Source organism: Camelus dromedarius, chromosome X (assembly GCF_036321535.1).
Source record: "Camelus dromedarius isolate mCamDro1 chromosome X, mCamDro1.pat, whole genome shotgun sequence".
NCBI classification, from domain to species: Eukaryota; Metazoa; Chordata; class Mammalia; order Artiodactyla; family Camelidae; genus Camelus; species Camelus dromedarius.
The window spans coordinates 107,112,154-107,129,916 of NC_087472.1; the positions used below are offsets into that span (position 1 = coordinate 107,112,154).

Genomic DNA, 17,763 nt, shown 5'->3' on the forward strand with positions numbered 1-17,763 from the left:
CTAAAGTTAATTCCTTAGATGTTAAGAATAGGGGAAGCTGGGTGAAGGGTGTATGGGAACTCTCTGTGCTGTCTTTGAAACCTTTCCATGAGTCTACAGTTATCTCCAAAAGAAAAGATGAACCATTAAAAAAAATTATATCTTGGTTTCTGAGGGATATCTTTTGACAATCATGTTTTTAAAAGTTAGCTCCAGAAATTCCCTTTTAGTCCTCTTTTACTTCCCAATACTCTACCATTTTTTGCTAATTATCCAAATAAAAGATTTTCAAGGTTGGCAGAATGATTCATTAGTTCCATAACCTGTGTTGAGATTGCTTTTCTCTAGCATGCAGTGTCCAGTGCCCAATAGCCAGTCGTGAGTCTTCTTTTTAGCAAGGTTCACACGTTTTCCACTCAGAAGAATGGCTGTAGTAGAGAGCTCATTCTAAACAGACTCAGGCTCAAGGTGATTGGGGGACCAAACCCAGATGGAAATATATTGGGAAACCACATCAAGAGTCAGAATACTGCTTGTTGAAATTTGGGAAGATATTTCATGCTATGTACAGCAAACCTAAGGAGCTATTTTACACTGCTGGAAGCTAAAATAGAATGACCACATCTTCTAGAGAAGAGTCTCTTGATCAAACCATGTTGGGGCTTTTTGGACAAATTTCCTACTCTCACCTTTGACTGTTTTCAAAGAAAATTCTTTATTTTGTTTTAGATATTACTAGTGACATTCCTTTCTTCTTCATTAGTATGGATTTGAGCTTCTCCCATGTATAGGGTGCCATGCTGGTCAGAACCCTGTGGCCAGTACTAAGTGATCCTGTGGAAGAATCCTGGGACTTAATGTTGGAAGAGCTGCCCTGTAGTTCTCCTTGGGCTCTGTCAGTAGATGATAGCAGTTCCCCTTCAAGAACCCGCTCTACAGATTTCTTAGATGTTTAAAAAAAATAATACAGATACCCAACCCACCTCTGGAACTTCTGATTCAGTAGGGTTTTTGTTAGGATTCTGGTGTTTTCCAAAAAGTAAGAAGGTTTGTAATGTGCAGCCAAGTTTGAATTTCCCAATGATGCTTGATCATAAGCTCACCAGGGAAGCATTTCAAAACACGTGGGCTGGGAGAATTCAAGAATCACTATTTATCCCAAGTTCCATGGGTGATTATTATCCTAAAGTTTGGGAAGCACTGACCAAGAGACAGAATTGGGATGCAGGCTTAAATAACTGTGGAGAGTGTGATACAAATGTAGATTTTGTTATCTTTCATTGCATGCACTGATGCCATGTTTAGCAAAACAAGTGATGACCTTGACTGAAAACAGTACTACGTTCATCCTCTGAAGAATTTGGATTTCCTGAGCTTATAGAGGCAGGAGGAGCTTTCCCAACCAGCAAAATTATCAGGATCAACACTGGGGATTAGCGCACTGACATTTTTGTAGCTACTATTGCTTTCTAGGCAGACCATCTGAGTAGAAAAGTGATTGTGTTCTTGTGAGAATATGACCCCACTTTTCAGGGTAAAATCAGTAGATTTCAGGTGTTCCTTCTAAGATAGGGTGTCCCAAGGTATCTATTGTACAGTGTTAGTTCTATCTAAGGATCATAGTTCTGTGAAAGCGGTAATTCCATGCAAAACAGAGCTGTGTGGACAAGTGATTTGGGGAAACGTGGCATTTTATATTCATCTCTTGGAGATCCATAGCACACATTGGCATATTTAAGGCTCTGGTAAATTCTACATGCTTGATTGACATTGTTTAATCCAACATTTTAAATTAATATAAAATTCTTTTTTTTTAATAGGAGTACCTGTTCACATCTGGAGAATCTGCTCCTTGAAGAAATCTTGAGGAACGTTGTTTTAAGGTACTAATATCATGCTGACATTTAGGAGAATTATTTATGGGATTTCATACTTACCACAAGGAACAGACATTTACTCTGTTCTAAGAAGATGAAATGAAACAAAAAAATTAGGTACACTGAAAAAAATGCATTTGTTTAATAACTGATGGAAATAACCACATAGAAAAAAAGAAATGTTCTGTTTTATGTCTGTTTATATTGTGGGATTTGGGGAATCAAACAGTTGATGGGTTACCAAAGTTCTAAATCAAATAACAGGCATGTATTAAATACTACTGGTTACTCTTTGCTCTGTTAGTTGCTGTGGACACTTGACAGGGATATGGGGCATAGGTTTATGATCTGTATTTGTAGATTTCTGGTAGATTTGTCATATTAATAGTGAATGTCTGTTGAGTCCCTACTGTGTGCTAGGGTCCAGTCTAGTGCTTGACATACATTATCTCACTCAGTCCCCACAATTGGCATAAGGTAAGTACTGATATTATAGCTATGTTTTTTTGAGGTCTGGAACTTTTCTAAGTCTCTACTGATAGTAGTGAAGCTGATGTTGCAGGCTTGAAGGTTTCACTCCAGAAACTCCAAGCTTGACCATTACATGGCGTCGAAACCACATGCTTGAGTCTTTGCTAACTAAGTTTGCAGAAGAAAGGATTACTGGGCCTGGGGGCTCATTTAAAAATTCCCCACTGGCTGTGGCTTTATTTTAAACGCTTAGCTTTGTTCAGTTTAAAATGTTTTAAAATTAACATTTATATTTTAATTTATTTTGAAACATGTAAATATTGTGTATATACACATGCGTATGTAATGTGTATTACTGGATTTAATCAACAAACACAGTACATACAATCAAGATACATCCAGTGTAACCCATACATTTGCTTCCATGTTCCTATCTCTTCAAGAAAGCACCTGTCCCTTGCTTTTGTAGGCGCTATGGTTTCGAAACAAAGCTTGGTCAAATTCATTTTTCCCATCTTACTTCAGTGGCAGGTTACATTGACATTTCAGCCTTGTTTGGGCTCTGAACCTGGGCAGATTTCAGAGTCGGTCATTATTTCCCAGCGACATGGAATTAAAGGCCTTTCCTTGTGTTTGGTGGCACCTTTTGGTTCCTCGGTCATACTGAGGAGCTCCAAGCATGAATAACCCTGCTGGGTTACCGGGAGTTTTAGTCTAGCATGCCAGATATTACTGCAGGTCAACTCTACTTGTTCGTTTCCTCTTGGTTGAGTTGGCTCTTCTCCTATCCCTTTGGGCTTCTATCTTTGACTGTTTATTTATGCTTCTGTTGTTTTAGAATGTGGCCTTCTGGTTCTGTGGGATCCTTTCAAAATATTAAGTCGACCCCGAAGATTACAAAACACTCTCATTGATTTACCTTTTCTCGTGTCGCCTTATTCCCCGCAGTTTCTTGGTGGGGGGCTAAGGGCAAGACTTGCTACTGACTGGGTGCCAAGCTGTTCACCATCTCACGTCTGTTGAATGTACACATGGCAAGAGCTCATGTGCAGGCCCAGAGGCGTCCTTGGATAAGCCCCTTCCCTTCCAAATCCCTTCTAGGATGGCTTTCCCATTTCCTGTCCTGCTGATCGCACCCTTGGAAGGGATTTGAAGTCTGGAGTGTCTTTGATGTTTTCTTCTGTCCATGCCAAAGCCTCCCCAGGAGACAACAGGCTCTCTCGAGCTTGTGCAAATGGGTTTTTAAGTCAGTGTGTCTGCCAAACTGTTGTGTTTCTTTGCTGTCTCTTTGATGTCTGTCTAGCATGGTGCCTTGTATGCTTCGCCCAGTGCCTGGCATGTAACTAGTCCTCATTACTATTGGCTTGGTATGGAAATTCACGTGAAAAATATTTCTGGAACTCCTGCTTACCCATCCCAAGTGTATTTCCTTCTTCCCATTCCTTCTCCTTCCTTTTCCCCTCTACTGTACAGACATTTGCCAGATGTGAAGAAATTTCAATAAATTGAAATTTTAAAAACCGAAACAAAGAAATACAGAGAACCAAGAACAGATAAGAACATGTTCCTTTAAATAACAGTCTGCAGGATTAGAATCAATTTGTGTCACAACTTGAACACCAAGGACCTATGGTTTCAAGGCTTCAGATCTCACAAAGCTTTGGACTTATCCAGTAAACCCAGTTTAAATGTCTTCCTTTCTTGTTCTTTCTGAGATGCGAGAAGCATATTTATGGAGGGACTGATCTAAAAATGAGGTGTTAACAGATCAGATGATCCCTTTCACCACCTATTGACACATACATGAAAGTCTACTGTCAACTTTCACCACATTTATTTTATTTTATGCTTACTGGTTGGTTTACAAATGAAATTTTTTTTCTCGTGAAAAAAACGAGTGAAATAAAATACAAGGGGTACGACTTTAAAGAATGCTATGTTAAATTTAGAACTTTGCATTGGACACCCAGATAGCATTCCCAAAAAAGTTGAATGAAATAATATGCATTCAGATTAAGTTGGTCATGAGAAATGGTGGAGAAAATGCTTCATTTTCACTTAATGCTTACATTTAGAAATATGGTGCTCATGAGAAATAGCTCAGTGCTTACTTAGCAATATCTCTTGGGAAGCAAAACTTCTACTAATTTATCATCCTATCTTTGCCTAGAATTTATGGCAAATAGAGACCAAGAGAATGAAAAAAAAAAATTCGGTAAGTAGTAGGGCCATGATTCATTTTAGAAGTATACTTCCAATCAACCATGCCTAAAGTTGATTACAAAATACTAGATTCAATTATAGTAGTTACTTTTGAAACTTAGCTAGGATCTTTCAAAAGATGTTCAGAAGACTAATCGGAAGGCGCACCAAGCCTGCCTTACAAGTGTTTAAGACCATTGGGATTAAATTGCCACCACACCCTGAATGCTTCAACGTGGTATGGAATGTAACTGTGAATGTTCCAGGTTCTGAGACACAGATGTGCTAAGCTTAAACATTGTTTTCTATCTAGAGATTTTAGATTATATTGTTGCCAGTGGATGCAACCGGTGTTCCAGGTTCTTGTCTCATCCCAGAAAGAATTCAGAGACAAGATGCAGTGGTTAAAAAAAGTAAAGTGAGAATTTATTAAAGGATGGATAGTACACTCTCAAGGGGAGAGTGGGCAGGCTCAGGTGCACTGCTGCCCTGTGTTTCTTTAGCAAGTTAGTTACATAGGGTGTAAAAATGAATGGGTGGAATATTCATTGGGAAGGAAAGAGTTCAGGTCATTTTCCCTGATTATCATCCCAACTCTACCTTCCCAAAGGGAGGAGGGATTTTCGTCCTTATTTAGTCTGGATTTGAAGTCTCATGGCATTGGTGCACGATGGGTACTTCTGATCTTAAGGCTAATTTTATTGAAATGAGGGCATGATGAGCAGAAGGTTACATTCGGACACTGGAAATTCCTGCCTTTTGTCACCTTTCTTTGTTGGTCCCCAGGCCACTCATCACCCCAAAAGGTGTGACCCCTTATCAGCCTAGAAGTTCCTGCTTTTCTTTCTCTGCCCAGGGACCCCCGGTGCTTACACGATGTGTGGTTTCCTGCATTTGGCTTGTGCCCATCCTTTCTGCCCAATTCCTGCCATTTGGTCTGTGTCCCCCTTTCTCTGCTCATATCTAGCTATCTGCTTGCTCTAACAATATTACATTATATGTTATGGCCAATGGACTGCCCCGCCTATACCCACAAACATTTGCTGATTCTTTCGCTGTCTCCCTTCTCCCAGGCCTCCTAATACTCAGCTGCTGCCCAGGGCTGGTGGTTTGGGGATGAGGCATGGTGACATCTCACTGTTGTGTAAACAGTCTATGGGCGGTAACAGAAGGGATGACTTTTCCTTTGGGCTCGGGCAGTTTGAATGGCTGTGTTATGCAGCCCGTGACACTAACTCAGGAAATGTTGGAAGGTGATGACACACAGGACTCAATCTGAAGACCAGTTGTCTGCTCCTGCATCAGCTTGTCCCTGGTTTTGCTTAATGTGTAGGAAGAGGGTGGAAGGTTACGAGCACTGGAATTCTGTCCGTTTGCGTAACAGCCTTGTTTATATAGAATGTGAATTGGACATAATGTGTAGTCAGGGGTGAATGGATCTCAAGTGTGAGATTTAACAGAACATAATGTATTTGGATGGATTCCCCTGTTCTCTCTACTGGAAGCCTGACCCTACTATCCTGTGTGGGTGTAAAGACACCCCCATTAGCCATGGTTTTGAAAGGTGGGCTTTTCTGCTGTTTGTATAAGTCTGACACTGAACGTAGAAAACCAGAAAGAAATTTGAGATTGCAAGTAAACCCTCAGCTCCAGAAACCCTTTGTTACAGACAGGAAGGAACATGTGCTCATTATTTTCATGTAGCTAAGAAATAGAAGTTCAGCTTAGGTTTAAGTGTAATTTAACCTGCATTCCTATGACAACTCTTAACAGGTAAATTAAGTTTGCCCAGGTGCTTAAATGTACTACTGGGCATGTTTTTTTATAGTTTACTTTATCACAACACAGAAAAACAGCAACCATAGAAGAGGTATGTATATTTGAGCAGAGGAGTCGTTAACAGTTTTTGAGTATTTAATATGTACTAGACTAGTGCTTCTCAAAAAAATTCTAAATGGAATTTTAGCAAATCAAGTCCAACAGTATATAAACAGGATAGTACATGATGCCCATGTGGGGTTATTCCCAGTAAAGAAGGCTGGCATAAAATGTGAAAATCAGCCAGTGTAATTCACTATATTTACAAACTAAAAAACAAAACAAAACAAAACAAAAAAACAATGTAGTAATATATACAGAAAAAGCATTTGTCAAAATCCAACATCCATTCCTGACAAAACCTCTCAGCAGATAGGAATAGAAGGGAACTTGCTCAGTCTGATAAACAGCATCTGTGAAAAACTCACAGCTAACGTCTTACTGTTGGTGAAATACTGAAAGCTTTCTAAAATAAGAAACAAGAGCAGGGTGTCCATTTTCATTGCCTCTAACATTGCACTGGAGATTCTAGCCAGAGAAATTAGTTAAGGAAAAGATCTCAAGAGTAGAAAAGAAAAAGTAAAATTGTCTGTATTCACAGATGGCATGATAGCCTATGTAGAAAATATGCTGGATCTATTAAAAAGCTGCTGGAGCTTGTAAGTGAGTTGGGAAATTTTGCAATATACAAAAATAATTCCACTACTGTATACTGGCATGGAACAATAGAAAATTAAAATAAAAATATCATTTACAATAGCATAAAAGGATGAAGTGCTTAGGGATAAACTGGACAAAATATGTAGAAGACATGTACAGTTAAAGCTATAAAACATTACCGAAAGAAAGTAATTACCTACATAGTCAGATATGCCTTGTTCAAGGGCCAAAAGACTCAATATCGTTAAGATGTCACGAATCCCAAAATTGATCAATAGATTTAATGCAATTCTAATCAAAATCCCAGTAGGATTTTTATAGATATTGACAAAATGATTCTAAACTTCACACGGGAATGCAGTGAAGCTAGAATAACCAAAACAACTTTAAAAAGTCAAAAAAAAAGTGGGATAACACTATCCAATTTCAAGAAATATTACTAAACTCCTATAATCAAGATAGTGTGATAGTAGTATAAGGATAGATAAATATACCAATGGAATAGAACAGACAACCTATTCACAGATGCACATATACATGGACAATTGAATTTTGGCATAAGTAAAAAAAAAAATTCGGTAGAGTAAGCATGGTCTTTGCAAAAGAAGTGGTGATGGAAGAATTGGATATCCATAAACCAAAAAAACCAAAAAACTTTGATCTGTATCTCATATGATATATCCAGCATATTTGATCTGTGATCAAAATGTTAAGCCTAAAACTATAAAATTTCTAAAAGAAAATAGAAGAGAAACTTGTTGTCTTGGATTAGGCAAAGACTGCTTAGATACAACACCAAAATATGATCTATAAAAGAACACATTGATAATATGAACTTCATCAAATTTTTAAAAATCTGCTCTTTCAAGTCACTGTTAAGAGAATCAAAAGACAAACACAGACTGTGATAAAATATTTGCAGATCATGATATCTGATGAAGGATTTGTATCCAGAATAGAAAAACAACTCCCAAAACTTAATAATAAAGAAAACTAGCCACCCAATAAAAAAATTGGAAGAATTCCTGATAGGTAAGATGTTCTTCTCCAGGCCTTATTTCAGAGACCCAGGATCCTTCCATCATGTGGGTTTGCTGTCTTCAGTGATTGTTGGAAAGGGTGAAAGAGCATTAGGATCTAAAATTGGGGATTTTACGAGCCAGGCCTGGTGCTGTGTGGTGTACGTTACTCCTCCCGACACTTCACTGGCCACAACTCAGTCATGTGATCACACAGACCTGCCCAACAAAAGAGGAAAATGGGTTTAGCAACCAGCTAGTTAATCTCTTCCACATTGTGTAACATTAAAATTAGTGACTCTCAGTAGATGCTTAATGGTGGTCTTATGGCAAATAAGAAAATATTCTACAGTAAATCCCAAATGTATAAAATTATGATCACAAAACTACTGGTTTGACCCAGTTCAGCTCTTTTTCTCCTCCTTTATTTCTCGTGATATCATAGGGGTAAAGAAATACTCTTTCTGGTTAGGTAGAGTTACAAAGATCTCTCTCTCTTTTCATATGTAAATAAGAGAATTGGCGTTCTTTTCCCTTAATCATGCATAATATGCATAGTAGGGTTTGAAAAAAAAAGTTATTTTTTGCCCTGGCCTGACAGTTCTTTTTACGGAAAGAAATGATAAACCGCTCCCAACTACATAGTCTATAAAGGAGGAAGTTCACAAAGATCTAGAGGGTGTTGCAAATATTGAGCGCAGAGTGGAGATCAAAGAAATGAGGCAAGGCTGGGAATGTGAAAGGTGTGGCAAGAGGCTGGAGCTTATGGGAAAAGACTTTTGGGGAGATGCTAAGATGGGTGTGAACAAAAGGTTTTAAGCACGAGGATGCTAAAGATTCTGTTTTACATCATCTGGCACATGACAAGATAAATGCCATCTTTTGCCTTCAACCTTCAGTAAAAATACTGCTACATACAGAGCCTTGTGTCGTTGGTACTTTGAGTGGCATCAGGCGTAAGACAATAAGACCTGTGTGTCAGTTCAGGTCATCTGAGAAGCAGATCCACAGATGGAGAAAATGCCAAGGAGAGATAAGGGGAGAGAGAGCAGGAGGCAGCAGGGAGAGCCTTTAATCTGTGGTGCACCTCTAGTACCTGTGAGGGGAAAGGAGGAAGGAAGGAAAGACCATCATGGCCTAGCTGATGGGGAGTCCCCGAGCAAAGCTTTTGCATTAGAGAATCCACATCAGACAGGGCTTGAATCTAGTACCCTTTAATGCTAAGACTTTGGTGGGGAGTGGCCTTGAGGCAGTATAGCCTTGGCATAAATGCCATGGCAGATCTGTAGGGACAGCCACTGGCCTGCTAACCACATTCTTGGCAGTAGATTGTTTTGAAGGGGGATCTGACTGGTGCAACCCCATGACCACCAAAAAGGATAGACTCAGAAGGGTGAGGTGGTCCAAATACAACTAATTCATCAGAAGAAGAAATTAGAGTTAGAAACAACTAGAAGTCCAAGCCCCCCCTCCCCCACCATGACTCACTGGAGGGTCTCTACTGCAGTTGGGATGGAGGTACCAACCGATTTAGTGAGAATCAAAAGGGAAGGAAAGCATGGCTGGGCTGACAACTATCTAGGTTACACCCTGACTTTTTTTTTTTGAGTTTGAAGAAACTTTGAAAATTTTTATACAACTTTTAAAGGTTACTTTCCATTTACAGTTATTACAAACTGTTGGCTCTATTCCCCATGTTGCACAGTACATCTTTGAGCCTCTCTTAAAGCTATCATACAACAGTTTGTACGTCCCACTCCTCGACCCCTATATTGCCCCTCCCGCCCTTCTGACTGGTCACCACGAGGTTGTTCTCTACATCTGTGAGTCTGCTTCTTTTTTAAAAAAATTTTATTGAAGTATAGTTGATTCACAATGTTGCTTTAGTTTCTGCTGTACAACGAAGTGATTCAGTTGCTTCTTTTCTGTTATATTCACTAGTTTGTTGTATTTTTTAGATTCTACATATAAGTGACATCATACAATATTTGTCTCTCTCTGTCTGGCTTATTTCACTTAGCATAATACCCTCAAAGTCCATCCATGTTGCTGCAAATGGTGACATTTTGTTCTTTTTTATGGCTGAATAGTATTCCATTGTGTATATATGTACACCCCAACCCTTCTTTATCCAGTCATCTATTGATGCACACTTAGATTGTTCCCATATCTTGGCTATTGTAAATAATGCTGCCCTGAACATTGAGTTGCATGTATTTTTTCAAATTAGTGTTTTCATTTTCTTCAGATATATAGCAAGAAGTGCAATTGTTGTACCATATGCTAAGTCTATTTTTAGTTTTTTGAGGAACCTCCATGGTTTCCATACTAGCTGCACCAATTTGCATTCTCAGCAACAGTGTACAAGGGTTCTCTTTTCTCGACATCCTCACTAACATTTGTTATTTGTAGACTTTTTGATGATGGCTGTTTTAACAGGTGTGATATCTCATTGTGGTATTAATTTGAATTTCCCTGATGATTAGCGATGTTGAACATCTTTTGACATGCCTGTTGGCTGTCTGTATTTCCTCTTTGGAAAAATGTCTATTAGGTTCTCCTGCTCATTTTTTACTTGGGTTATTTGTTTGTTTGTTTTTTGATGTTGAGTTGTATGAACTGTTTGTATATGTTGCATTTCAATCCCTTATTGGTCACATCATTTGGAAATATTTTCTCCCATTCAGTAGGTTGTCTTTTCATTTTGTTTATGGTTTCCTTTGCTGTGCAAAAGCTTTTAAGTTAAATTAGGTCCCATTTGTTTATCTTTGCTTTTATTTCCCTTACTTTAGGAGACAGATCCAAAAAAAAAAAACATTACTGCAATTTATGTCAAAGAGTGTTCTGCCTATATTTTCCTCTAGGAGTTTTATAGGATCCAATATTGCATTTAAGTCTTTAATCCATTTTGAGTTTATTTTTGTATATGGGGTTAGAGAATATTCTAATTTCCTTCTTTTACATGTAGCTGTCCAGTTTTCCCAGCACCCCTTATTGAAGAGACTATCTTTTCTCCATTGTATATTCTTGTCTCCTTTGTCATAGATTGACTGTAAGTGCATAGGTTTATTTCTGGGCTCTCTATCCTGTTCCACTGATCTATGTGTCTGTTTTTGTGCAGTACCATACTGTTTTGATTACTGTAGCTTTGTAGTATAGTCTGAAGTTAGAGTGCTTGATTCTTCCAGCTCTGTTCTTCTTTCTCTAGATTATTTTGGCTATTTAAGGTCTTTTGTGTTTTCATACAATTTTTAAGATTATTTTTTCTAGTTCTATGAATGTCATTGGTATTTTGATATGGATTGTGTTGAATCTGTAGATTGCTTTGGTTTGTGTGGTCACTTTAATAGTATTGATTCTTCCAATGCAAGAATATGATCTGTCTTTCCATGTATGTCATCTTCAATTTCTTTCATCAGTGCACTCTGACTCTTCTTATAGAATAAAAAGGGGAAAGTTCAGCCAGGTCTCTCTCTTCCCTCATTTGTACATATTGTCTAGCCGTGCCATCAACTCTCAAGTAGTTGGAAAAGTTCCCAACCAAAATACTTCCTACAAAATGGCCAGTTGTGAAGGGCAGATAAGAGAGATGTCTAGTTGTTTTTAAAGTACTTAATACATAATCTGTGAATATAAATATCTCCTTTTTAGAGGTCTTTGATAAAAGAAACTGCTTTCTAAATGGCTTTCTGAAGATAATATTGCATTTTCACCCATACTTTCCCCCTCATAGCAAAACACTAAGTTGATGTGAATCTTAGACTTGCCATTTATCTTAGGGAGGGTTGTTTTTCTCTAATTGACTTTGTTTTAGAATATAGTATGTTTACAGCAATATCCTGATTACTCTGGAGACTTTAAACTACAAAAAGCACTCATTTTCAACTTATAAGATATTTAAGGTTTTATTGTAGTTTTGGATTTTTTTTTTTCCATTTAGACACTATGAGCATGTCCAGGGATGATCTCAGCTCTGGGCACATGAAGGACAGTCATGTACTCCAATATCAAACCCAGATCAGTGCCATTTTAACACCCATGACAGGTTTCCCTGCTCTAGGCTGACCAACTCATCATGGTTTCCCAGGACTTTGCCAGGCACTGAAACTCCCAAATCTTGGGAACCTCCCCAAATCTTGGGAACCTCCCCAATTCTGGGTAAACGGTGCAATTGGTCCATTAAGCTCAAACAGAACAAGAAAGTGCCATCAGCAAGGTGACCGTTCTTGGCTGGCAGATTATACTCCTGTTTACTTTCAAAGATGATGAAAAAGCAGGACCCTGTAGACATCGTTGATTGCTGTCACATTATTTAAAACATTTCAGAGCTACACTGATGTAGGGCACTTAGTGGATTTACCTGTAGTTACTGATTCATCAGAATATATTCTTCTTAAATACTGAACACATTTTTAAAAATACAGCTTATTTTCCAAAAGCAGTGAAGGGATGGAAACAAGTGTATTTTCAACAATCTACATATATATTTACTGTTTGTCCTCTGTCCTCTCTCTTGAGTTCACTTTTATTCAGCTTCTAACTCCTTGGAGCTGCCCTAAATGAAGAAATCAAATTAACACTAAGCAGAACCATGCATGTGATACTTGCTCTTTTTTAACTTCAGTTTGTGTGTGTTTGTGTGTATATATACACACACATATATATGTCTACATAGATATGTATTGCATAGGACATCTTACAAATCAACAAGTCATAGGGGAGAAAAATGTAAAAAGTAGTGGTTTATTCCTCAAAGCAAACTCAGTCCAACTGAATTACTATTTCAGTTCACATCGTGACAAAGCCAATTGGGAATTTCCAGATGCAGAAGAGGTAAAAATGCCAACTTTATTAAAATCTAAGCCAAAGCAAAATCACAGTCTAAAATTGAAATGGGATTGAGGAAAAAGCTGATTTTGTTTGGCATGTACTGTAAAATTCTAATTTCATGTAGGTTAAAAAAAATGAAATGCTCACCCTTATACATCCATAGAGGGAAAGAAAAGCCCATACTAAGCTGATTGTCCATGGTTTTTACATTTTTATGTTAATAATAATTGAAATTGTTGATAATATTTTGGCACTCAATTGATAATGACATTGGAAGATTTCATGAACTAAAACAAATGATTTTAGTGGAGATCATCAAAAGGGAGGTACAGTTTGCTTTTTGGGAGACCAATCTGGACCTACCACACATCTCTACATACCACAGGAATGAAGTCATAGAGGAGCCACGTTTTTAGAAAAGATTAGCAGTATGAGTACAACCTTTCCACAAACCAGAGAAAGTCAGGGTTTTTTTTTTTCAGTGCTCTAAATAGGACTTTTCTTAGACAGATGACCCACTGATCTGTTTATAACCTACAGATGAAAGCATAAGGGAGCCACATTTTCACAAAGATTGGAAGTATGCACACTTAAGAAAGCCAGTCTTCTCTGACTTCAGTTGTGATTTCCTTTAGAATGGTGACCTATTGTTTGAATGCAGGACATCTCACTTCAAAATGCATTTTATTAAAACTGAACATTTTTGACAGGCGAAAAACCTACCATACATAAAATTGAAAGACACATGACACATATGTGAGATGAAGAGCTAATTTGATTAAGATAGAATTTTTACAAGTCAGTACCTGAGAGACATATACAGGCAAGTCACAGAAAAAAAATGAATAGCTTTTAAACAAAAGAGATTCCAGTTTCAGCCATAATTAAGTGAATATCTATTAAAACAACAAAATAATAAGGACTGAAACCATGCCATGTGTTAGGAGAAATGTGGGGAAACAGACACTGTCATTCACTAGGTATGTCAGTTGGCGATCCCCTTTGGTATTGCTTAAATGAATAATAAAGAATGTAAGCAATGTTCACCTGATATCCTGCAAATAAGAAAATATGTGGGGTATAATGGCTTAAATAAGTCCAAGTTTACTTTTCTCACATAATTTGAAGTTTAGAGGTAGATGGCTGCTGGTTCAGGGGCTCTGGGCTGCCATTGGCTGCTGTGGTTCTCTTGACCTTCCCCTCATGGTGGTGAGATGCCTACCATAGCATCAGGAACGATGCCTACAATCAAGTCAGTAAGGAGCGAGGAGGAAGGAGGGGAGCATTGCTGGCATATCTGTCCCTTTATTAGGTAAATAAAATCATACCTAGTTAGATCCCAACAGACTTTGATTTATACCCTACTAGCTGGAACTGTGATATATTGAACACATGTAGTTGAAAGGGAAACTGGGAAAGTCTTCGCTTAATGATGAGAGACCTGGGAGAAAGAAGATGGGAGCAGTCGTTGGGTCAGACAACTAGCAGTGTCTGCTACATATTTGGAGAATAACATTTAATAAAATGGCCATACCAAGTGACCATATCAAGTATTGGCAAGGATGTGAAGCAACCGGAACTCTTGTACGCCACTATAAGCATAACATGGCACAGCCATTTTGCAAAACCATTTGACAGCTTCTTATAAAGTGAAACATTCTACCCCTGGGTATTTTCCCAAGAGAAATGTACTCCTATGCCCACAAAAGACATTTGAAAGAATATTCAAAGCAGCAATATTCACCATAGCACCGAACTAGAAACAACTCGAAAGTCTATCAAAGATGAGTGAATAAACTGTAATATATCCATGCAATGGAACACTGCTCAACAATTAAAAAAAATAACTACTGGTACACAAAACAACATGAATGAATTTCCAAAACGTTATCCTGAGCAGCAGAAGTCAGGCATAAAAGTGTGCATATTGTTTGATCTCATTTATATGAAATTCTTGAACTGGGAGACCTACAGTGATAGAAAGCAGAGAAGTAGATGCCTGGAACCAGACGCTGGGGAGAGATTTTCTGCAAAGGTTTATAAGGAAACTTTCACAGTAATGGAAATTGTATTAGCCACATTTTTAGATTCTGTAAACTTGGTGCTTTAACGTCTGCCCTGTACGTGGACGCCAGACACACCTTGTTCTAGACAGCCTGATATGAGTCATCTCAAATACAGACCAACCAATCCAGAGTCTACACCACCTTCTCTAATATCCGATAGTTGTTTCTCCTCGCCTTTGCTTCCCAAGGTAGCCACAGTGAAGGCTTGAACCCACAGTTCCTCTCCCTCTTGCCCACTGACTATACTCCCTCACCCTTGGTGACTCCCCTTGTAGCCCTCCCATGGCACGACATGTGCTCCCCCTCTTGGGAACTGTGAGTGTCATAAACTTTTCTTTTAGTGGCCATCATCTCCTGGTCTCTTGGCCTTACCATTCCCCAATAATAATAAAACTTATTAAAACAGAAATATTCCATATCTTAATTAGGGGTTAGGGATTAACACACACACATGACTATATATAAAATAGATAAACAATAAGGACCTACTGGATAGCACAGGGAACTATATTCAGTTTCTTCTAATAACATATAATGAGAAAGAATCTGAAAAGAAAATACATTTGTATTTATAACTCAATCACTTTGCTATATACCTGAAACTAACATTTGTAAATCAACTACACTTCAATAACAAATTATAAAAGAGAAATGTTCCATATCTTAATTGTATTGGTGGTAACATGGGTATACACAAATTGCACATTTAAAAAGGATGCATTAGATTGTATATAACGTTCATTTAAAATAAAAGAAAACGTACATACCCTTTGTCAGTAACTCTACTTGTAGGCATGTACCCTTCTTATATACTTGCACATGTATGCAAAGATAAAACAAGATCGTCATGGCATTGTCTGCAATAGCCTTAGACGGAAAACAACACAAATGTCCATCATCAGGGGATTGTTAACACAGCACAACCTGTGCTATCAGAATGATGTTCTACTGCATCTCATGATTTTGAATTAGACCCATCTACAGTCCTCCAGTTTGACCAGCTGCACAAAGTCAAGTCCTAAATGTACAGTGAAATGTTATTTAGCCATTAGAAAAGATGGGTCAGTCCAATGTGGACTGAAGAGGAACAATGGCCAAGATAACATTCTTAAGCAAAAAAAGCAAGGTTAAGAACAGTATACATACTCTGCTCCCATTTTTGTTGATAAATATGGGAAGGGGGTAGCTTTTAAATATTGTCTGTATCACATATTATTACATTTGTATATATGGAGACTATGTAGTAGTAACAAGAGTCGCTTCTGGGGAGGACTGGAACCTGGATGGCTGGGGTGAAAATGAAATGTAGTTTTCCCTGCATATCCTTTTATATGGCTTAATTATTATTTTAACATTGTGTATATGTATTAATCTTTTAATGAAAAGTGGCCAATTACTTTATAATCAAAATAAGAAAAAGTTAAAAATCAAAGCATTTAGAATTTCCAGAAGCACAATTTTTTATTACCCACCCCCAGACTGATACAAGAATGATTCTTCTTTTTCTTAGATTGGCTACTATTCTTAAATCAGTAAATAGGGTAGCAATTCCGTGTTTTGCTGGGGCCAAACCTCTCAATGGGGAATGGCGACCCAAACGGTTTAGCATGAAACAAACGTGGGAAAATAGAAAACAGATTCCAGCATGCTCTGGAGGTCTGTAGTTCTCTTGACTGCTCCCTTAGAATGGAGTGCCTTTTTCAATTATAGCTCCCTTTATGCAAAATATACCACATTTCCCCTAACACTCCCCCACACACCCACACACCCTCATTCTCATAACCACCTTGGGAAATGTCACTCTTGTCCTTGCTTTACAGAGCAGCAAGAGGAAACCCAAGACGATGGTGGTTTGCTGAAGTTATAAAGAGGCATTGGAACTCTGAGTATGTGTAGAGTCTCATCAGTTAATTTCAGACAGTTGACTTCCCTGTCAAATCCATCTTTTAGAGGGGGGATGCAGAGGGAGAGAGAGGAAGCAAGAGAGAGAGAATATGAGAATGTTGGTTAAATATAGAACAGACTGGTTTGTTATGGTTTGTGTCATAACTTCATATGTTAGTGGGAGGCTCAGAGGAAAAGAAAAAAATTATGAGCCCCTTGCTTCCCTTCATTGTCTCAAATAAGCATGAGGATGCTGATTAATGTCATGTATGTGGTAAAAATGGTGCAGATGGTCAAACCAGAGGACTGTAGGTAGGTCAAGTTTAAAATCATGAAATCAAGTAAGATACCAGTTGGGATAGCACAGATTATGCTCCATTAACAAGCAACCCCCAAATCCTAGTTGCCTAACACAATGAGGTTTATTTTGTTTTTACAAAAATACATTGTTTTCTTCCAATTTTATTGAGCTATAATTGACATACAGCACTGTATAAGTTTAAGGTGTACAGCCTAATCATCTGACTTACATACATCATAAAATGATTACCACGATAAGTTTAGCAAATATCCGTCATCTCATCCATCATCTCATACTGATACAAAATTAAAGAAATAGAAAAGATTTTTTCTTGTGATGAGAACTCTTAGGATTTACTCTCTTAATAACTTACGTATATAATGTACAGCAGTGTTAATTATATTTATCATGTTGTACATTATATTCCTAGTACTTATTTATCTTTTTTTTCACTGAGGTATAGTTTATTTACAACATTATATTAGTCTCAAGTGTACAACGTAGTGATTCAGTGTTTTTATAGATTACACTCCATTTAAAGCTATATAAAATATTGCCTATATTCCCTGTGCAGTACAGTATATCTTTGTAGCTTATTTATTTTATAGTAGTTTGTAGCTCTTCATGCCCTACCCCTACGTTGCCCCTCCCCCCTG

At 37.9% G+C, this 17,763-nt stretch overlaps 1 protein-coding gene across 1 annotated transcript in view; it reads left to right on the top strand.

The window, feature by feature from the left end:
* The window catches only part of MID1 (midline 1), a 577,456-nt gene that overhangs the window by 195,452 nt on the left and 364,241 nt on the right, over positions 1-17,763 (top strand). Inside the window, exon 4 of the mRNA XM_064482590.1 lies at positions 1,800-1,862. The gene's annotated coding sequence lies outside the window, so the exon portion shown is untranslated. The remainder of the gene's footprint in view (positions 1-1,799; positions 1,863-17,763) is intronic.